This window comes from Petromyzon marinus, unplaced genomic scaffold, assembly GCF_048934315.1.
Source record: "Petromyzon marinus isolate PM22_M1 ecotype Great Lakes invasive population unplaced genomic scaffold, UKy_Petmar_22M1.pri1.0 PM_G_Scaffold_67, whole genome shotgun sequence".
NCBI lineage: Eukaryota > Metazoa > Chordata > Hyperoartia > Petromyzontiformes > Petromyzontidae > Petromyzon > Petromyzon marinus.
In genome coordinates this window covers 542431-562514 of record NW_027423021.1, presented here as the reverse complement: position 1 = coordinate 562514, position 20084 = coordinate 542431, and the positions used below count along the sequence as shown (strand labels likewise).

Below are 20084 nucleotides of genomic sequence, written 5' to 3'. Positions count from 1 at the left end.
ACCATCAAACAGCTCTCCGTGATTCACAACCTGCCCATTCTCTCTCTCCCAGGGATCAACAAACAGCTCTCCGTGATTCACAACCTGCCCATTCTCTCTCTCAGAGATCATCAAACAGCTATCCGTGATTCACAACCTGCCCATTCTCTCTCTCCCAGAGATCATGAAACAGCTCTCCGTGATTCACAACCTGCCCATTCTCTCTCTCCCAGAGATCATCAAATAGCTCTCCGTGATTCACAACCTGCCCATTCTCTCTCTCCCAGAGATCATCAAACAGCTCTCCGAGATTCACAACCTGCCCATTCTCTCTCTCCCAGAGATCATCAAACAGCTCTCCGAGATTCACAACCTGCCCATGTCCATGAGCTACAGCGCCGTGCGTGGCTTTTACATCCAGACGTCCGCTCACTCCCTGCAGCCCGAACAGCGTCTGCCAGAGGTCTTCATCAAGGTCAACGCACAGAGACTCACAGATTCACCACACAGAGACCCATAGACTCACCACACAGACTCATAGACTCATCACATAGAGACCCATAGACTCATCACATAGAGACCCATAGACTCATCACACAGAAACCCATAGACTCATCACACAGAGACCCATAGACTCACCACACAGACTCATAGACTCATCGCACAGAGACCCATAGACTCATCGCACAGAGACCCATAGACTCACCACACAGAGACCCATAGACTCACCACACAGAGACCCATAGACTCATCGCACAGAGACCCATAGACTCATCACACAGAGACCCATAGACTCATCACACAGAGACCCATAGACTCACCACACAGAGACCCATAGACTCATCACATAGAGACCCACAGACCACACAGAGACCCATAGACTCATCACACAGAGACTCAGACTCACCACTCACAGACTCACCACTCATAGACTCACCACTCACAGACTCACCACTCATAGACCCAGAGTCTATGTGTGAGTCTATGTGTCTAGGTGTGAGTCTATGTGTATAGGTGTGAGTCTGTGTCTAGGTGTGAGTCTATGTGTAAAGGTGTGAGTCTGTGTTTATGTGTGAGTCTATGTGTGAGTCTATGTGTCTAGGTGTGAGACTATGTGTGAGTCTGTGTCTATGTGTGAGTCTGTGTCTATGTGTGAGTCTATGTGTCTAGGTGTGGGACTATGTGTGAGTCTGTGTCTATGTGTGAGTCTATGTGTCTTTGTGTGAGTATATGTGTCTATGTGTGAGTCTATGTGTCTATGTGTGAGTCTATGTGTCTATGTGTGAGTCTATGTGTCTATGTGTGAGTCTATGTGTCTACGTGTGAGTCTATGTGTCTATGTGTGAGTCTCACCCCTCAGCCCACCACTCACCACACCCCTCACTCACCCAACCCTCACCCCACCACTCACCACCACTCAGCGCACCACTCACCACACCCCTCACTCACCACTCACCACCCCTCACTCACCACTCACCACCCTCACTCATCACTCACCACCCTCACTCACCACTCACCACACCGCACTCACCACTCACCACCCCTCACTCACCACCCCTCACTCACCACTCACCACTCATCACCCCTCACTCACCACTCACCACCCTCACTCATCACTCACCACCCTCACACACCACTCACCACACCGCACTCACCACTCACCACCCCTCACTCACCACCCCTCACTCACCACTCACCACTCACCACCCCTCACTCACCACTCACCACACCTCACTCACCACACCCCTCACTCACCACTCACCACCACTCACCACCCCTCACTCACCAGGTGAGCAAACGTGGGAACCTTCTCAGCTACACCACCATGGACCTCATGAGGCTGAACTGCCGCAGCCAGGAGGCCGTGAAGGAGATCTACCTCATGTCCAACGTGTGAGGGAACACCCCTACCCCAGGCAGAGTGTGGTGGACTAATCTCCATCTGTTCCTCGACTCACTGCCCCTTCTACCTGTGGGGGTTGCAGAGGAACCCTCTGGCTATGCACTGCACTACTATTCACTACACTATACACTACACTATACACTACACTATACACTACACTATACACTACACACTACTATACACTACACTATACACTACACTATACACTACACTATACTATTATACACTACACTATACACTACACTATACACTAATGTACACTACACTGTATACTACACTATACACTACTATACACTACCCTATACACTACTATACACTACACTATACACTACTATACACTACACTATAGACTACACTATGCTACTATACACTACACTATACACTACTATACACTACTGTACACTACTACACTACACTATGCACTACACTATACACTACACAACACTATACACTACTGTACACTACACTATACACTACTATACACTACACTATACACTACTGTACACTACTACACTACACTATGCACTACACTATACACTACACAACACTATACACTATACACAACACTAGTCTAACTCAAACTGAATGTTAAAGGCAATTATTCAATAAAAGTGATCAAATGCAATTTTTTTCACGCAGAGATGGTTACAGTAAAACAAAGAGTACAGTTACTTAATCAATTTTCCAGTAGGAAACAGCCAGTTTCACCTTAGACTCCACCCTGATTAGCCAAATGTGTCTGAGCACATGCTTAATGTGCAGTTGTATTTTTTATTTTACTATTTTTCTGGATGCATAACTATTTATGTTCCAAATTGTAATATCGAAGCCAATACACAAGGCAGGGAAATTCCTACTGGCAGCAGATCGATGTCTCAATTTGGAAAGATGCCACAAGAAACACGAGAATATCTTCTGGCATCTCTTCAAGAGGTCACACTTAACCAGCACATTCCTGTGCTCCATTAGAGCAGTTCAATGCGTGTCAGTCATCTGACATGTGCTACTTATATCTCACTCTCAGAGTTGGTCGAATCCAAATTAAGTTAAACGAAAAATGCAAGGTGGCTCTCTGATGTAGGTGTAACAATGATGTCACTAGTTACACCTCATGATTAGATGAATTGCCGCAATTTAAATAAAATCATCTATCCGTTTTTTAATAACATTGTGGTGATTTTGGGCCCATTGCATAAACATTCAGATCAAAATAATCCATTGTTTTCATATTCGATTCAAAGCATGCTTAATTAAATGCGAAATCGATATTGATATCAATTAATCAATCCATCATTCCATTTTACTGTCTGTCATTAAAAACGGTGCTGGCTCATTCTAATGTGGGTATTAGCTGCCCCAAGTGATACAGCCAACTTGGAGGGATGGATGAGTAAAGAATCCGCTTATTTGGCCAATCTTAGCAAAGGTCAAGGCAATGGTCGAGAAGACTTAAACCTATCACCTGGCTCACCTGTGGAGTCACGCCGTGAAATAGGTGACGTTGGGTCATTACGACGTCTTCCTTCTATTTAAACAGTAACATGAAAGTGTGGGGGCTACCGTCCCCCGCCATCACTGAATTGTCGGTGCCGCTGCCCACCGACTCCCCCGTTCCACTCACACCGCTACCCCCCGGCTGCTCTGTCAGGTCCAGACTAACGACCCCTAACGTCTCGCCCCCCTGTACCTCTGCCTGGGATGTCGACCGCGTTTGCATAGTTTAATTAGCAGCTCGTACGCTTCGCGCTTGCGATGTGTTACACTGTGCAACGGCGGGGTGGGGCTGTGAGCGCGCTCGCCAGTAAATGTCCGTACCGCCCTAAACAAACAGGCGCGGCGCGTGTTTCCCTCCCACCCGCGCTTCACGCGTGCCGACAATAACAAACACGCCCCTACCCTCTGCCCGTAAACAGACCAATCGCACACGAAGGGGTTGGAGCCGGGGGACGGGCGGGCAGGGTTTCTGCCGTGCGCGCGCCGCTGATTGGGGACGCTCGCTTGGCTCTGAGTTAAAGGTCCCGCTCAAACAGTCGCGCGAATACGCGCGCGCTCGGCGCTCTAACTCGCTATCTCGCGACCAGACCCGTGTGCGGGTGCGTGACCGCGGCACCGCCACCCAGGTACGCGATCGCTAAGCACTATTGTGAGCAATCCTGCGGGCACGTAAACACCCCCACGCTTCGTCCCGAGGTGCACAGCTGCGCATACACGTAGACACCCAGCGCACACTGCCCTCCACTTCACACTCCCGAAACGACCACGCAACACAGTTTTATCCCCCCACTAGCGAATTTTATTTACCTGTGATGGTATGGTCAGTGGACGCTAAGCTATCCCTCGGAGGTCTTCGGGTCGATTTCCCCTACCGCTCGCCCCGCTCTCTATCCTGGATTTAAAATGCCTAAACTTACGCTTCTCTCACTCGTACTTACTTCTCCCCGATGTACTGACCGCTGTAAGGAAATGAGGCGGCGACCCTGCCGATGCTGGAGTACGTCTCACGGACGTCTCGGATGGCTGACTCTCCTGCTCCCGGGACCGCGATGATCTTGAACAAGAAGAACCCCCCTGCTACCCCAGCCCCCCTCCTTTTATTCTACCTACAACAAAGGAATTTTTGCTCTTTCAGACCCTTGGCCTCCCGTCCAATCAGGGGCTCGGATTCTCCCGCCCTATCGATGCCCGGATCCCAGCTCGGGTGACGTCGCCGCAGTGATCTCACCGATGTCCGCTCTCTGTTCTCCCGCTACCAGTCCACTGACCCGTGCTTGTGCGTGTGTGGCTCCACTCGCGGTGGTTCGATGGCCCTTGCCGTGACCATGCAACTTTAATATTAGGTCGCGGCGCCGCAGTGCATGTCAGCTACAGGGGGAAGATCGCCCAATTTCCCGGCCGCAGGAAACCATGAAGTTCGATCCCATTAGGGACTTCTGGACAAAAACCTATCAGCCGGGTGACCTCCCCTCCTGGCTCTACGTGGGGCGTGTGTACGTTCGTGTGGGGGGGGGGGGGGTGGTGAGGGTGCGCAGCGTCAGCGTCGACATCCCCCGGTGGCGGCTTTGCGGTGGTGGGCACGACCTCGGCAGAGCGGCCCTGCTGCAGCGGCCTCACGACTGTGCAGGGGCCACAACGCGGACGTCTGAGAAGGCACCGGCTCCGGGAGAGTGGCGGGAAATCCGAGGCATCGGTGACGGCGTCACGGTGGTGGGCGCGGCTCCGCTGCGGCGGCACCACAACTCCACAACATAACATTTAACAACACGTAAACGTGTGAATGTATTTGTGCAAAAGCTCTGAGGCCGTATCCAGACCACTGAGAACTGAGTGTGTGCACAAATAGCAGTTATAATGAAAAATATTTGTAAGTAGTGCTTGGAATCAAGCTTTATTATAGTACCATACCTTATCTAGAAATGTCACGGACTTCACTCCAGCCAGAATGAGGTTCTTCACAACCTCAGCTCCAAGCCCTTTCATCCCCACGATCTGCAGCTTGGAAGCCCTCTGTCTGCAGAGGACGATTTACCGTTATTGTCGTCAACGTACCAGCATCACCACCATCACAACCGTCACCAGCACCACCATTACCACCACCACTACCATCATCACCACCATCGTCACCATCATCACCATCATCACCATCATAACCATCACAACCATCACCATCATCACCACCATCATTAACATCGTCGACAATATCGCCATCACCACCACCATCAACTCTCTCACCTGACCTGGCGATGGCCCGCCACGTAATAAAATATCGTGTGGGAGGAGGATTCTCTGGTCCCTCTCCCCTTCCTCCCCTCCATGCCTCTCATTCCGTTCCTCTTCCTCCCCCCTCGCCTCTCTCCATCTCTTTTTTTTCGCCTCCTCACTCCTCTTCAATGACGAGCTTCTTCCTCCCTCTGCTGCTGCTGCTGCTTTCACTGCCCCTCTCTCTCTCTCCCTGTGCCATGCCTCTCTCCCTGCCTGCCTCTGTCACTGTCCTTCTCTCGTTTTTTTAACGATCAGAAGAAACAAGATGCTCGCTGGATTCGGCAACTTGGTTCCGTTCATCATTTCGTTTTTTGGGGGATTTTTTTATGCTTTGTTTAACGTAACCCCACCCCCCCTTCTATTCTTTTCTAGGATTTTTTTTTATGTTTTTGTTTTTTCTTCATGGCTCGTGCCGCGCGGCCCCCCCGTGCCGTGAGGCGGAGCGCGTGGGCGGCGCAGCGCAGTACCGGAAGCCCAACCGGGGTTAATTCTCACAGGAGGCAGGGGATTAATTGTGTATGTCTGTGGATGTCTGTACGCATGTATCCGAACACCCGGATAAAATGGGAGGGGTGGGGCTGGGTGGAGAGGGGAGGGTGGGAAGTGGCTGGGTGGGGAGGGTGGGGCTGGGTGGGGGGTGGGAGGGGTGGGGCTGGGTGGGGAGGGGCTGGGTGGGGAGGGTGGGGAGGGGCTGGGTGGGGAGGTAGGGGCTGGGTGGGGGTGGGAGGGGTGGAGCTGGGTGGGGCTGGTCACCCCGTGGTGCCCTTACAAAACTCAACGTTTAACCTACTCACGCCGGCTTGTGCCCGCCCTCACAGACGGGCATATTTGCTCAATGCACCACGTGGTGCCGCCGTTGACCCTGGCCATTGACCGAGCAACGCAACGTTCCTACCAGCTCCCTCCGCAGGAATGTGTTTCAACAAAGTGCGATCACCACGCGTGTGCATCCACTAAAAAGCGCCATTGTCAAGCCACGCGCAAGCTTCAGCGCTTTGAATTTAAAGACGTCACACGAGACGGGGGGGGGGGGGGGGGTGTGTGAGCCAGCAACCACGCCTGGCCGCCTTTGTCTCTCCCCCCCTCCCCCCCCCCAACCCCAGAGGGACCGGTTACGTCTTTGATGGTGTTGGGTAGGGTGCATCCGTGAGCGGGAATCAAACTCGGGTGTCTGTCGGGCGCCTCTCTTCGGATGTGTTTGGCCGTGAATTGTTTTGTACTTTGTTTTGGCTGCGCGCGAGTCTATGGGTCTCTGTGTGAGTCTGTGTGAGTCTGTGATTCTGTCTCTCCGTGTGAGTTGATGGCTCTGTGAGTGTGTGGCTCTCTGTGTGAGTCGATGGCTCTCCGTGTGAGTCTGTCTTTGATTCTGTGGCTCTCAGTGTGAGTCTATGGCTATGAGTCTGTGGCTCTCTGTGTGAGTCGATGGCTCTGTCATTGTGGCTCTCTGCGTGAGTCGATGGCTCTCTGTGTGAGTCGATGGCTCTGTGTGAGTCTATGGCTCTGCGTCTGTGGCTCTCTGTGTGAGTCGATGGCTCTGTGAGTCTGTGGCTCTGTGAGTCAATGGCTCTCCGTGTGAGTCTATGTCTCTGATTCTGTGGCTCTCCATGTGAGTCTGTCTCTGTGATTCTGTGGTTCTCCGTGTGAGTCTATGGCTCTGAGTCTGTGGCTGTGTGAGTCGATGGCTCTCCGTGTGAGTCTATTTCTGATTCTGTGGCTCTCCGTGTGAGTCGATGGCTCTGTGATTCTGTGGATCTCTGTGTGAGTCGATGGCTCTCCGTGTGAGTCTATGTCTCTGATTCTGTGACTTTACTGAAAAAAACAGAGAATATGAATAAGCGGTAAGGCTCTGTGTGAACGGACAGAAGTAAGAACATCACAAAACAATGACGTGAACAATTATCGACGGATCCTACTAATGTAGTGTCGTAGTGTATAGTGTAGTGTATAGTGTGTAGTGTATAGTGTAGTGTATATAGTGTGGTGTAGTATATAGTGTATAGTGCAGTATATATAGTGTAGTATATATTGTGTAGTGTAGTGTATAGTGTAGTATATATAGTGTAGTATATATAGTGTGTAGTGTAGTGTATAGTATAGTGTGTACTGTATAGTGTAGTGTATAGTGTAGTATATATAGTGTAGTGTATAGTGCAGTGTAGTATAGTGTAGTATATATAGTGTATAGTAGTGTATAGTGTAGTATATATAGTGTGTAGTGTAGTGTATAGTGTAGTGTATAGTGTAGTATATATAGTGTGTAGTGTAGTGTATAGTATAGTGTAGTATATATAGTGTGTAGTGTATAGTGCGTAGTGTAGTATATATAGTGTAGTATATAGTGTAGTGTATAGTGTAGTGTAGTGTCTAGTGTAGTGTATAGTGTAGTATACATAGTGTAGTATAGTGTGTAGTGTATAGTGTAGTGTATAGTGTAGTGTATAGTGTAGTATACATAGTGTAGTATATATAGTGTGTAGTGTAGTGTATAGTGTAGTGTATAGTGTAGTATACATAGTGTAGTATATATAGTGTGTAGTGTAGTGTAAAGTGTAGTGTAGTACACTAGTACAGCACACTGGTGGGTTGGCAAGCCAAGCAACAACATTTGCACTCTGGATACCGTGACATTTCGCCAGTAATCACAACAACCAGCTTCATCAGGCGACAGCCACATTTGTACATTGATTTATTTACACAATCTAACCCGGATGATATCGGTTCGCCGAAAACCAACAGCGTCAAACTATGAAAGTACCGCGGCATCGCGGGAGCGGCCGATGAAACTGGCCGGGTTTGGGAAGAAATAAAAAACCGAGACGCTGACGGGGCGCACGAAGGCTCACGGTGTTGTACGCGCCATCGTGACGCCGCTTGTCGCCCCGATAAAACAATAATACAAACCGCCGGCCGGCACGTGCGGAACTCCCTCTCCGTGCCGGACGTCGTGATGGACCGTGCCGATGTCGCCGCTCGTTGACCCCCGGCCACGCGAGGGCGAATTTAAATTCTCCCCCCACCCCCCTCCCCCTGGCTCCCTGGCACGACGCCCAGTCGCCTCCCGTCCAGCGGCACACCACAAGCTGGGAGAAAGCGCTGGGAGGTGAGAGACCGTCGCGAGTCTAAAATAAAATAACAAAAAACTGCGTCCAGTAACAGAGAGAGCTCTTCGTGTGGTGAGTCTATGGGTCTCTGTGTGGTGAGTCTGTGGGTCTCTGTGTGGTGAGTCTGTGGGTATTATTTTGGCAATCGTCATCAGGAGGAGAAACGAGGGGGAAGAAAGCTGCTGAGCAGGCAGCAGGCTGTTTTAAAGTTGGGTGTAGCCCAAGGGTCATAAACAAAGTGGGCACAACTTTACCGAAAGACCCAAAGAAAATAAATTCCTGCAGTCACGAAAGCTTTAGGTCGAGTCTAACTGTTTCTCTGTATATGCACTACACTATACACTACACTATACACTACACTATACACTACTATACACTACACTATACACTACACACTACACTACACTATACACTACACACTTCACTATATACTACACTATACACTACACTACTATATACTACACTATACACTACACACTAAACTACACTATACACTACACTACACACTACACTATACACTACACTATACACTACACTATACACTACACACTACACCATACACTATACACTACACTATACACTATACTATACACTACACTATACACTACACAGTACACTATACACTACACTATACACTACACTACACACTACACTACACACTACACTATACACTACACACTACACCATACACTATACACTACACTATACACTACACCATACACTATACATTACACTATTATACACTACACTATACACTACTACACACTACACTATACACTACACTACACACTACACTATACACTACACTATTATACACTATACACTACACACTACACCTCACACTATACACTACTATACACTACACTACTATACACTACACTATACACTACACTATACACTGCACTACTATACACTACACTACTATACACTACACTATACACTACACACTACACACACCATACACTACACTATACACTACTACACACTACACTACACTATACACTACACTATACACTACACTATACACTACACTACACTCACGTAGCCACGGTCACCCTCCGCGTTTCTCCGCGGTGCCTTGGGGAGCGTGGGGGGATCCTCCCTGCACGCATGTGGGTAGTGGGGGGGTTAGTGGGGGGTTAGTGGGGGGGTGGTGGGGGGTAGTAGGGGGGTGGTGGGGGAGTAGTGGGGGGGTAGTGGGGGGGTAGCGGGGGGGGTGGTGGGGGGGGGGGACAGCGGCAGGTCGTCACACAGACGACCCCGCGGGCACCGTCCACGTCCGCTGACGCTGACGGCGGTGGCGGTAGAGCAGCAGCAGCAGCGTGGCCACCAGGGCGAGGGACACGGCGAGGATCGCGGCCGGAGCGGCCCAGCTGGCCCGGCCCGCCGCCGCCGCCGCCGCCGCCTTCTCTGCGTGGCCAAACAACGATCCCCCGCATGGCGTCAGTGTGCCGCCGTAGCACGACGACGACGACCGTCGCGACGGCAACCGCCGCAATGACGACACGCGCCAGGCTAGGTGCGCTTTGAGGCGTTGCGGGTTAAGGGAGTGAGATGAAGGGACAGACGGAGACAAAGAATCACCCGTAAAGGCCCTGGCGGACTGTCGGGGCGGGTGCCGTTAGCGAGTATCAGCAGCTGTGAAGGCCGTGATTGTGACAAACGAGGAGATGGGTGGCCAGAACAGGGACACACAACAACAACAACCGCCATTCGCCACTAAGTGGCGGTGACGTCACCACGACGCTTGTGCCAGGCTATGTGCACCCTGAGGCCACGTGAAGTGTCGAACGCCCATTGGCAGGAGGTCACGGGGCAGACCCAGGTGCCACGGGTCGACTGACTGAGATGACTGGCTGATGCACCACCTGTGCCCCCTACTGTGCCAACCTGCTGTGCTTTAGCCACCCGGCGCTCCGCTCGTTGTTCTGAGCGTCGCTCCTCCGCCCTCCGTTGTTGTTGCAGGGCGACTGCCTCCAACTGCCCAGTAGCATCCTTCACGAGCCTCCTCCACAGAGGCCGATCTTGACACCGCTGGTACCAGTCATCGGCAAGTCCACTCAGCTCCACGTCCTCCTGTACCACATCACTCCATCTCTTCTCTAGCCCGTGCCGCGCCCACTTAGCCCCCTCAATCCGGCCAAACAAAAGCTGTTTCGGCATGCGGTGGCTGGGCATGCGAGCTACATGACCCAGCCATCGCAGCCTTGCCGGCCGGAGGAGCTCACCGATGTGACCCTGCCCAGATCTTTCAAGGATTTGTGAGCTCCTCACACAATCCAGTCTGGTTAAACCCAGGATGGATCGTAGGCAGGCCAGCCTAAATGTTTCTAACCAGCGAAGATGTTCCATTAGGGGGGTCCACGTTTCGCAAGCGTAGAGAAGGGAGGGAATGACCGTGGCTGAGAAGACCTGAAGCTTAGTGCGGAGCGACAGACCAGGTAGCTTCCACACAGCGTTACGCAACCGATGAAAAGATATTGCCGCTCGACTGATTCGGAGTGAGACCTCTGCTGTTAAACTGGAGCCGGTCATAAGCACACTGCCCAGGCATGGGAAACTCTCCACTCTCTCCAAAACTGCCCCATCACCGATTGGGAGTTGTGGGGGTGGAGTGTCCGATGGTACAAAATACCCAGGCAGGTGCTTAGTTTTGGTGGGGCTGATGGTAAGGCCCCACCTCTTAGTGGCACGCTCCAGTCTCAGCAGCAGCGTCTCCAACTCCTCCTCTGAAGGTGCAGCTATTACCAAATCATCAGCATACATAACGTGGTTGAGCAATAGGGAGCCATCCCTTGACCGCACCCTGGCGTCGATCAGCCTCCCATTATATCTGTACCATATGGAGATTCCCCCGGTACAGCTATTGAAGGCTTCACGAACTACGTGGTCAAAATAGATGTTAAATAATGTGGGAGCCAGAGGATATCCCTGTCGCACCCCAAGGTTAACAGGGAATGGCTCTGACTCCCGGCCACGTAGTTTTACCCGGGCCCGCTCACCATCATGAAGGTCCTTAATGATCGTGAGCAGAGGGTCAGGTACTCCAAAAGCACGAAGAACAACCCAGAGCCCAGGCCTACTGATGGTATCATAGGCCTTGACCAGGTCAATAAAGCAGAGATGTAGGTATTGTTGGAATTCCCTACACGTCTGCTGTAGCAGACGGACAGAAAATATGGCATCTGTGCAGGACCGCCCTTTCCTGAAACCGCATTGGGGCTCCGCAAGCCTCTCCTCAGCGTGCCTGGCAAGGCGATGTTGAATAATCCTTGCCAGGACCTTTCCCGGCACACTGAGGAGTGAGATGCCCCTGTAGTTGTTACAGTCTGTGCGGTCCCCCTTCTTAAAAGGGGGGACCAACAGGGCATCCTTCCAATCCTGCGGAACCCGTCTAGTGGTACAGACTGTTGTCATGATGTCATATAGGGCAGTCTGTGCACAAATGCCGCCCTCCCTCAGCATTTCGCTTGGGAGATCATCTCTGCCCGCTGCTTTTCCTGGTCTCAGACTCCGGATCGCCTTCAGTACTTCCTCAACAGATGGCACCTCAGCCAGCCACTCACAGGGGGTGACATCTTCCAATATTTGAGGCACCGCAGCCTCAGCAGGGTCATCCTCACTTTGTGCCACGTTGTTTTCCTGGCAGAGGGATTTTCCCTCCCCCAGGACCTCACAGAAATGCTCAGCAAATCTGCAAACCTGTTCCTGGCGGTCGGAGATTGGGTCACCGTTTTTTCCCATAATTATGGTAATAGGTGTGGCGTTGCAGATTACTTTTTTGATGGAGGTAAATAGAGATTTGTGATCACGGGCCATTGAGGCAGACTCCATCTCCTCAGCAACCCACGACAACCACCCATTCTTGCAGCGCCTCACGGTTCTCCGAACCTCCGAACGAAGGCTGCGGTAAGCCTCCTCATTCTCTGACGTGGGATTCTGTAGCCGATGACAGTGGGCCTGTCGCTTTTTCTCAACCATTCTGAACACCTCCTCTGTCAGCCAGGGTATCTGGGGAGGTCTGGACCGCGTACCCAAAGCAGCCATTGCAGCTGCATGAGTCACAGTCCTAAACCTCGCCCATTTACCTTCGATATCAGGAGGAGTCGGGGACGATGCCAATCCCAGCCGCAAGCGATGATGAAATTCTCGCTTGCAACTTTCATCAGATAACTGAGACCAGGCCACTTTAGGTTGGAATGGGGTCCTGGGTGTACACCCACCACCGGAGTGGAAGAATGGCAGGCGCATCTTACAGATGACTAGTCGATGGTCAGAGGGAAGATCAGCTCCACGGTAGGTCCTGGTGTCAAGGATATGGGCTCGCATCCGCTGGTCCGTCACTATGTAGTCCAGCAGATGTTCTTGCTTGGACCCGGCATGCATCCATGATATTGTGTGGATGCGCCGTGGCCGGAACAGCGTGTTGGTAATTACAAGCCCATGGGCTGCACAAAAATCTAGCAGCCTCCTACCCTTGTTATTGAGCTGATCTGGCCCATGCCCTCCAATCACTCCAGACCAGGTGCCAGTATCATGACCAACTCGGGCATTGAAGTCACCCAACATGATGACTCTATCCCGAGGGGCCACTTTAGCCAGCACCTGTGACAGGTCATAGAAGGCATCTGACTCATCAGCTTTGCCTGCATCCCTCCACGGATGGTCATCTTCGGTGGGGGCATAAGTAACCACGACCACCATTCCTCGCCTCCGGTTGATGGGAAGGCGAGCCCAAAGTAGCCTGGGACTTAAAGCTTCCCACACCTCACCGCCATGCTCCCACGCCCCCTTCATTTTTTTGTTCAAAAGAAGAGCCACACCCTGTTGTTTGGCAGTCTGCTGCTCCGAGTAGAGGACTGTCCACCCCTCATGGTGGCAGGAGCCAGAGCCGGTCCACCGGACCACCTGAATGCCACACAGATCCAGGCAGTACCGGTCCAGCTCCCGACAGAGGAGTGGCAGCCTCTCCTCCGCAGTGAGCGTTCAAACATTCCACGTGGCCACCAGAAGTGGCTTTTCGTTGTTTCTGGAGGAGCCCCGAGGGTAGATATACAATCTCCTGGCTCCGCCAATTGGGGTTTGGCCAGGAGACGTCATAGACGCCTGGCCCCCCGGGGCCTCCGGCACAAGCTTATTAGTTACATATTTCAGTTTAACTCGTGGTTTAGTGGTAATTAATTAAAGTTGGAGGGGTTACCAGTCCCTCGCACCCGTCCAGAGCCCCCGTTTAGCCCCTGTGGTGGACACATATGAAATGAGGGGAGGAGCCAATCAAAATTGGACCTCCCCCCACAGCACTGTCCACGACACAGTTGCCCATCTGGCACACGCACACACACACACACGGACACACACACACGCACAACAACAACAACCGCCATTCGCCACTAAGTGGCGGTGATGTCACCACGACGCTTGTGCCAGGCTATGTGCACCCTGAGGCCACGTGAAGTGTCGAACGCCCGTAGGCAGGAAGTCACGGGGCAGACCCAGGTGCCACGGGTCGACTGACTGAGATGACTGGCTGATGCACCACCTGTGCCCCCTACTGTGCCAACCTGCTGTGCTTTAGCCACCCGGCGCTCCGCTCGTTGTTTTGAGCGTCACTCCTCCGCCCTCCGTTGTTGTTGGAGGGCGACTACCTCCAACTGCCCAGTAGCGTCCTTCACGAGCCTCCTCCACAGAGGACGATCTTGACACCGCTGGTACCAGTCATCGGCAAGTCCACTCACCTCCACGTCCTCCTGTACCACATCACTCCATCTCTTCTCTAGCCCGTGCCGCGCCCACTTAGCCCCCTCAATCCGGCCGAACAAAAGCTGTTTCGGCATGCGGTGGCTGGGCATGCGGGCTACATGACCCAGCCATCGCAGCCTTCCCCACCGGAGGAGCTCACCGATGGGACCTTGCCCAGATCTTTCAAGGATTTTTGAGCTCCTCACACAATCCAGTCTGGTTAAACCCAGGATGGATCGTAGGCAGGCCAGCCTAAATGTTTATAACCGGCGAAGATGTTCCATTAGGGGGGTCCATGTTTCGCAAGCGTAGAGAAGGGAGGGAATGACCGTGGCCGAGAAGACCTGAAGCTTAGTGCGGAGCGACAGACCAGGTAGCTTCCACACAGCGTTACGCAACCGATGAAAAGATATTGCCGCTCGACTGATTCGGAGTGAGACCTCTGCTGTTAAACTGGAGCCGGTCATAAGCACACTGCCCAGGCATGGGAAATGGGAAACTCTCCACTCTCTCCACAACTGCCCCATCACCAATTGGGAGTTGTGGGGGTGGAGTGTCCGATGGTACAAAATACCCAGGCAGGTGCTTAGTTTTGGTGGGGCTGATGGTAAGGCCCCACCTCTTAGTGGCATGCTCCAGTCTCAGCAGCAGCGTCTCCAACTCCTCCTCCGAATGTGCAGCTATTACCAAATCATCAGCATACATAACGTGGTTGAGCAATAGGGAGCCATCCCTTGACCGCACCCTGGCGTCGATCAGCCTCCCATTCTATCTGTACCATATGGGGATTCCCCCGGTACAGCTATTGAAGGCTTCACGAACTACGTGGTCAAAATAGATGTTAAATAATGTGGGAGCCAGAGGATATCCCTGTCGCACCCCAAGGTTAACAGGGAATGGCTCTGACTCCCGGCCACGTAGTTTTACCCGGGCTCGCTCACCATCATGAAGGTCCTTAATGATCGTGAGCAGAGGGTCAGGTACTCCAAAAGCACGAAGAACAACCCAGAGCCCAGGCCTACTGAGGTATCATAGGCCTTGACCAGGTCAATAAAGCAGAGATGTAGGTCTTGTTGGAATTCCCTACACGTCTGCTGTAGCAGACGGACAGAAAATATAGCATCTGTGCAGGACCGCCCTTTCCTGAAACCGCATTGGGGCTCCGCAAGCCTCTCCTCAGCGTGCCTGGCAAGGCGATGTTGAATAATCCTTGCCAGGACCTTTCCCGGCACACTGAGGAGTGAGATGCCCCTGTAGTTGTTACAGTCTGTGCGGTCCCCCTTCTTAAAAGGGGGGACCAACAGGGCATCCTTCCAATCCTGCGGAACCCGTCTAGTGGTCCAGACTGTTGCTATGATGTCATATAGGGCAGTCTGTGCACAAATGCCGCCCTCCCTCTGCATTTCGCTTGGGAGATCATCTCTGCCTGCTGCCTTTCCTGGTTTCAGACTCCGGATCGCCTTCAGTACTTCCTCAACAGATGGCACCTCAGCCAGCCACTCACAGCGGGTGACATCTTCCAATATTTGAGGCACCGCAGCCTCAGCAGGGTCATCCTCACTTTGTGCCACGTTGTTTTCCTGGCAGAGGGATTTTCCCTCCCCCAGGACCTCACAGAAATGCTCAGCAAATCTGCAAACCAGTTCCTGGGGGTCGGAGATTGGGTCACCATTTTTTCCCCTAATTATGGTAATAGGTGTGGCGCTGCAGATTACTTTTTTGATGCAGGTAAATAGAGATTTGTGATCACGGGCCACTGAGGCAGACTCCATCTCCTCAGCAACCCGCGACAACCACCCATCCTTGCAGCGCCTCACGGCTCTCCGAACCTCCGAACGAAGGCTGCGGTAAGCCTCCTCATTCTCTGACGTGGGATTCTTTAGCCGATGACAGTGGGCCTGTCGCTTTTTCTCAACCATCCTGAACACCTCCTCTGTCAGCCAGGGTCTCTGGGGAGGTCTGGACCGCGTACCCAAAGCAGCCATTGCAGCTGCATGAGTCACAGTCCTAAACCTCGCCCATTTACCCTCGATATCAGGAGGAGTCGGGGACGATGCCAATCCCAGCCGAAAGCGATGATGAAATTCTCGCTTGCAACTTTCATCAGATAACTGAGACCAGGCCACTTTAGGTTGGAATGGGGTCCTGGGTGTACACCCACCACAGGAGTGGAAGAATGGCAGGCACATCTTACAGATGACTAGTCGATGGTCAGAGGGCAGATCAGCTCCACGGTAGGTCCTGGTGTCAAGGACATGGGCTCGCATCCGCTGGTCCGTCACTATGTAGTCTAGCAGATGTTCTTGCTTGGACCCGGCATGCATCCATGATAGTGTGGATGCGCCGTGGCCGGAACAGCGTGTTGGTAATTACAAGCCCATGGGATGCACAAAAATCTAGCAGCCTCCTACCCTTGTTATTGAGCTGATCTGGCCCATGCCCTCCAATCACTCCAGACCAGGTGCCAGTGTCATGACCAACTCGGGCATTGAAGTCACCCAACATGATGACTCTATCCCGAGGGGCCACTTTAGCCAGCACCTGTGACAGGTCATAGAAGGCATCTGACTCATCAGCTTTGCCTGCATCCCTCCACGGATGTTCATCTTCGGTGGGGGCATAAGTAACCACGACCACCATTCCTTGCCTCCGGTTGATGGGAAGGCGAGCCCAAAGTAGCCTGGGACTTACAGCTTCCCACACCTCACCGCCACGCTCCAACGCCCCCTTCATTCTTTTGTTCAAAAGAAGAGCCACACCCTGTTGTTTGGCAGTCTGCTGCTCCGAGTAGAGGACTGTCCACCCCTCATGGTGGCAGGAGCCAGAGCCGGTCCACCGGACCTCCTGAATGCCACACAGATCCAGGCAGTACCGGTCCAGCTCCCGACAGAGGAGTGGCAGCCTCTCCTCCGCAGTGAGCGTTCGAACATTCCACGTGGCCACCCGTAGTGGCTTTTCGTTGTTTCTGGAGGAGCTCCGAGGGTAGATATACAATCTCCTGGCTCCGCCAATTGGGGTTTGGCCAGGAGACGTCATAGACGCCTGGCCCCCCGGGGCCTCCGGCACAAGCTTATTAGTTACATATTTCAGTTTTACTCGTGGTTTAGTGGTAATTAATTAAAGGTGGAGGGGTTACCAGCCCCTCGCACCCGTCCAGAGCCCCCGTTTAGCCCCTGTGGTGGACACATATGACATGAGGGGAGGAGCCAATCAAAATTGGACCTCCCCCCACAGCACTGTCCACGACACAGTTGCCCATCTGGCACACGCACACGCACACGGACACGCACACACGCACAACAAAAACCGCCATTCGCCACTAAGTGGCGGTGACGTCACCACGACGCTTGTGCCAGGCTATGTGCACCCTGAGGCCACGTGAAGTGTCGAACGCCCGCTGGCAGGAGGTCAAGGGGCAGACCCAGGTGCCACGGGTCGACTGACTGAGATGACACACGCACACACACACACACATAACACACACGCACGCACTCACACACACACACACACGCACACACACACACGCACGCACACACACACGCACGCACACGCACAGAAATGCATGCACACGCACACGGACACACATACATGCACATGCACACGGACAGACACGCACCAACACACATGCATGCACACACACACACGTACACGGACACACACGCATGCAACATTCAGAGATGCGAACAAACCTGTTCGTGTGTCCAGTTGCCTGTTCGGACCGAAAGGCGTGAGTTCAACCGGCGTGCAACAGACGGCGGTGGTGGCGTCTATATCGGTAGAACGTGAAGATCCAGTGTCATTTACATCTGTAGAATGCGAAGAACCAGTGACATCTACATCTGTAGAACGTGAAGATCCAGTGTCATTTACATCTGTAGAACGTGAAGAACCAGTGGCATCTACATCTGTAGAACGTGTAGAACCAGTGGCATCTACATCTCCAGAAGGTGAAGAACCAGTGGCATCTCCATCTCCAGAAGGTGAAGAACCAGTGGCATCTACATCTGTAGAACGTGAAGAACCAGTGGCATCTACATCTGCAGAATGTGAAGAACCAGTGGGATCTACATCTGTAGAATGTGAAGAACCAGTGGCATCTACATTTGTAGAACGTGAAGAACCAGTGGCATCTACATTTGCAGAACGTGAAGAACCAATGGCATCTACATCTGCAGAATGTGAAGAACCAGTGGCATCTACATCTGCAGAGCGTGAAGAACCAGCGGTATCTACATCTGCTGAACGTGAAGAACCAGTGGCATCTACGTCTGTAGAACGTGAAAAACCAGTGTCATTTACATCTGCAGAGCTTGAAGAACCAATGGCATCTACATCTGCAGAACGTGAAGAACCAGTGGCATCTACATCTGCAGAGCGTGAAGAACCAGCGGCATCTACATCTGCTGAACATGAAGAACCAGTGGCATCAACATCTGTAGAACTTGAAGAACCAGTGGCATCTACATCTGTAGAACGTGAAGAATCAGTGGCATCTACGTCTGTAGAACGTTAAGAACCAGTGGCATCTACATTTGCAGAACGTGAAGAACCAATGGCATCTACATCTGCAGAACGTGAAGAACCAGTGGCATCTACATCTGCAGAGCGTGAAGAACCAGCGGCATCTACATCTGCTGAACGTGAAGAACCAGTGGCATCTATGTCTGTAGAACGTGAAGAACCAGTGTCATTTACATCTGCAGAGCTTGAAGAAACAGTGGGATCTACATCTGCAGAACGTGAAGAACCAGTGGCATCTACATCTGCAGAGCGTGAAGAACCAGCGGCATCTACATCTGCTGAACGTGAAGAACCAGTGGCATCTACATCTGCAGAAGATAATGAGCTTTGGGTCTCTGTGTGAGTCTACGGGTCTCTGTCTGAGAAGTCTATGGGTGTCTGTGTGAGTAGTCTATGGGTGTCTGTGTGATGAGTCTATGGGTCTCTGTGTGCGTAGTCTATGGGTCTCTGTGTGAATCTATGGGTATCTGTGTGAGTAGTCTATGGGTGTCTGTGTGATGAGTCTATGGGTCTTTGTGTGAGTCTATGGGTGTCTGTGTGAGTAGTCTATGGGTGTCTGTGTGATGAGTCTATGGGTCTCTGTGTGAGTCTATGGGTCTCTGTGTGAGTAGTCTATGGGTCTCTGTGTGAGTAGTCTATGGGTCTCTGTGTGAGTCTATGGGTTTCTGTGTGAGTTTAAGGGTCTCTGTGTGAGTAGTCTATGGGTCTCTGTGTGAGTCTATGGGTGTCTGTGTGAGTCTATGGGTCTCTGTGTGAGTAGTCTATGGGTCTCTGTGTGAGTAGTCTATGGGTCTCTGTGTGAGTCTATGGGTTTCTGTGTGAGTTTAAGGGTCTCTGTGTGAGTAGTCTATGGGTCTCTGTGTGAGTCTATGGGTGTCTGTGTGAGTCTATGGGTCTCTGTGTGAGTAGTCTATGGGTCTCTGTGTGAGTAGTCTATGAGTGTCTGTGAGAGTAGTCTATGGGTCTCTGTGTGAGTCTATGGGTGTCTGTGTGAGTCTATGGGTCTCTGTGTGAGTAGTCTATGGGTCTCTGTGTGAGTAGTCTATGGGTGTCTGTGTGATGAGTCTATGGGTGTCTGTGTG

The 20084-nt window shown here is 52.1% G+C and overlaps 1 long non-coding RNA gene across 1 annotated transcript in view; it reads left to right on the top strand.

The window, feature by feature from the left end:
- Window positions 1-20084, top strand: part of LOC142920117 (uncharacterized) — a 470991-nt gene that overhangs the window by 35590 nt on the left and 415317 nt on the right. The gene's annotated exons all lie outside the window — the stretch shown is intronic.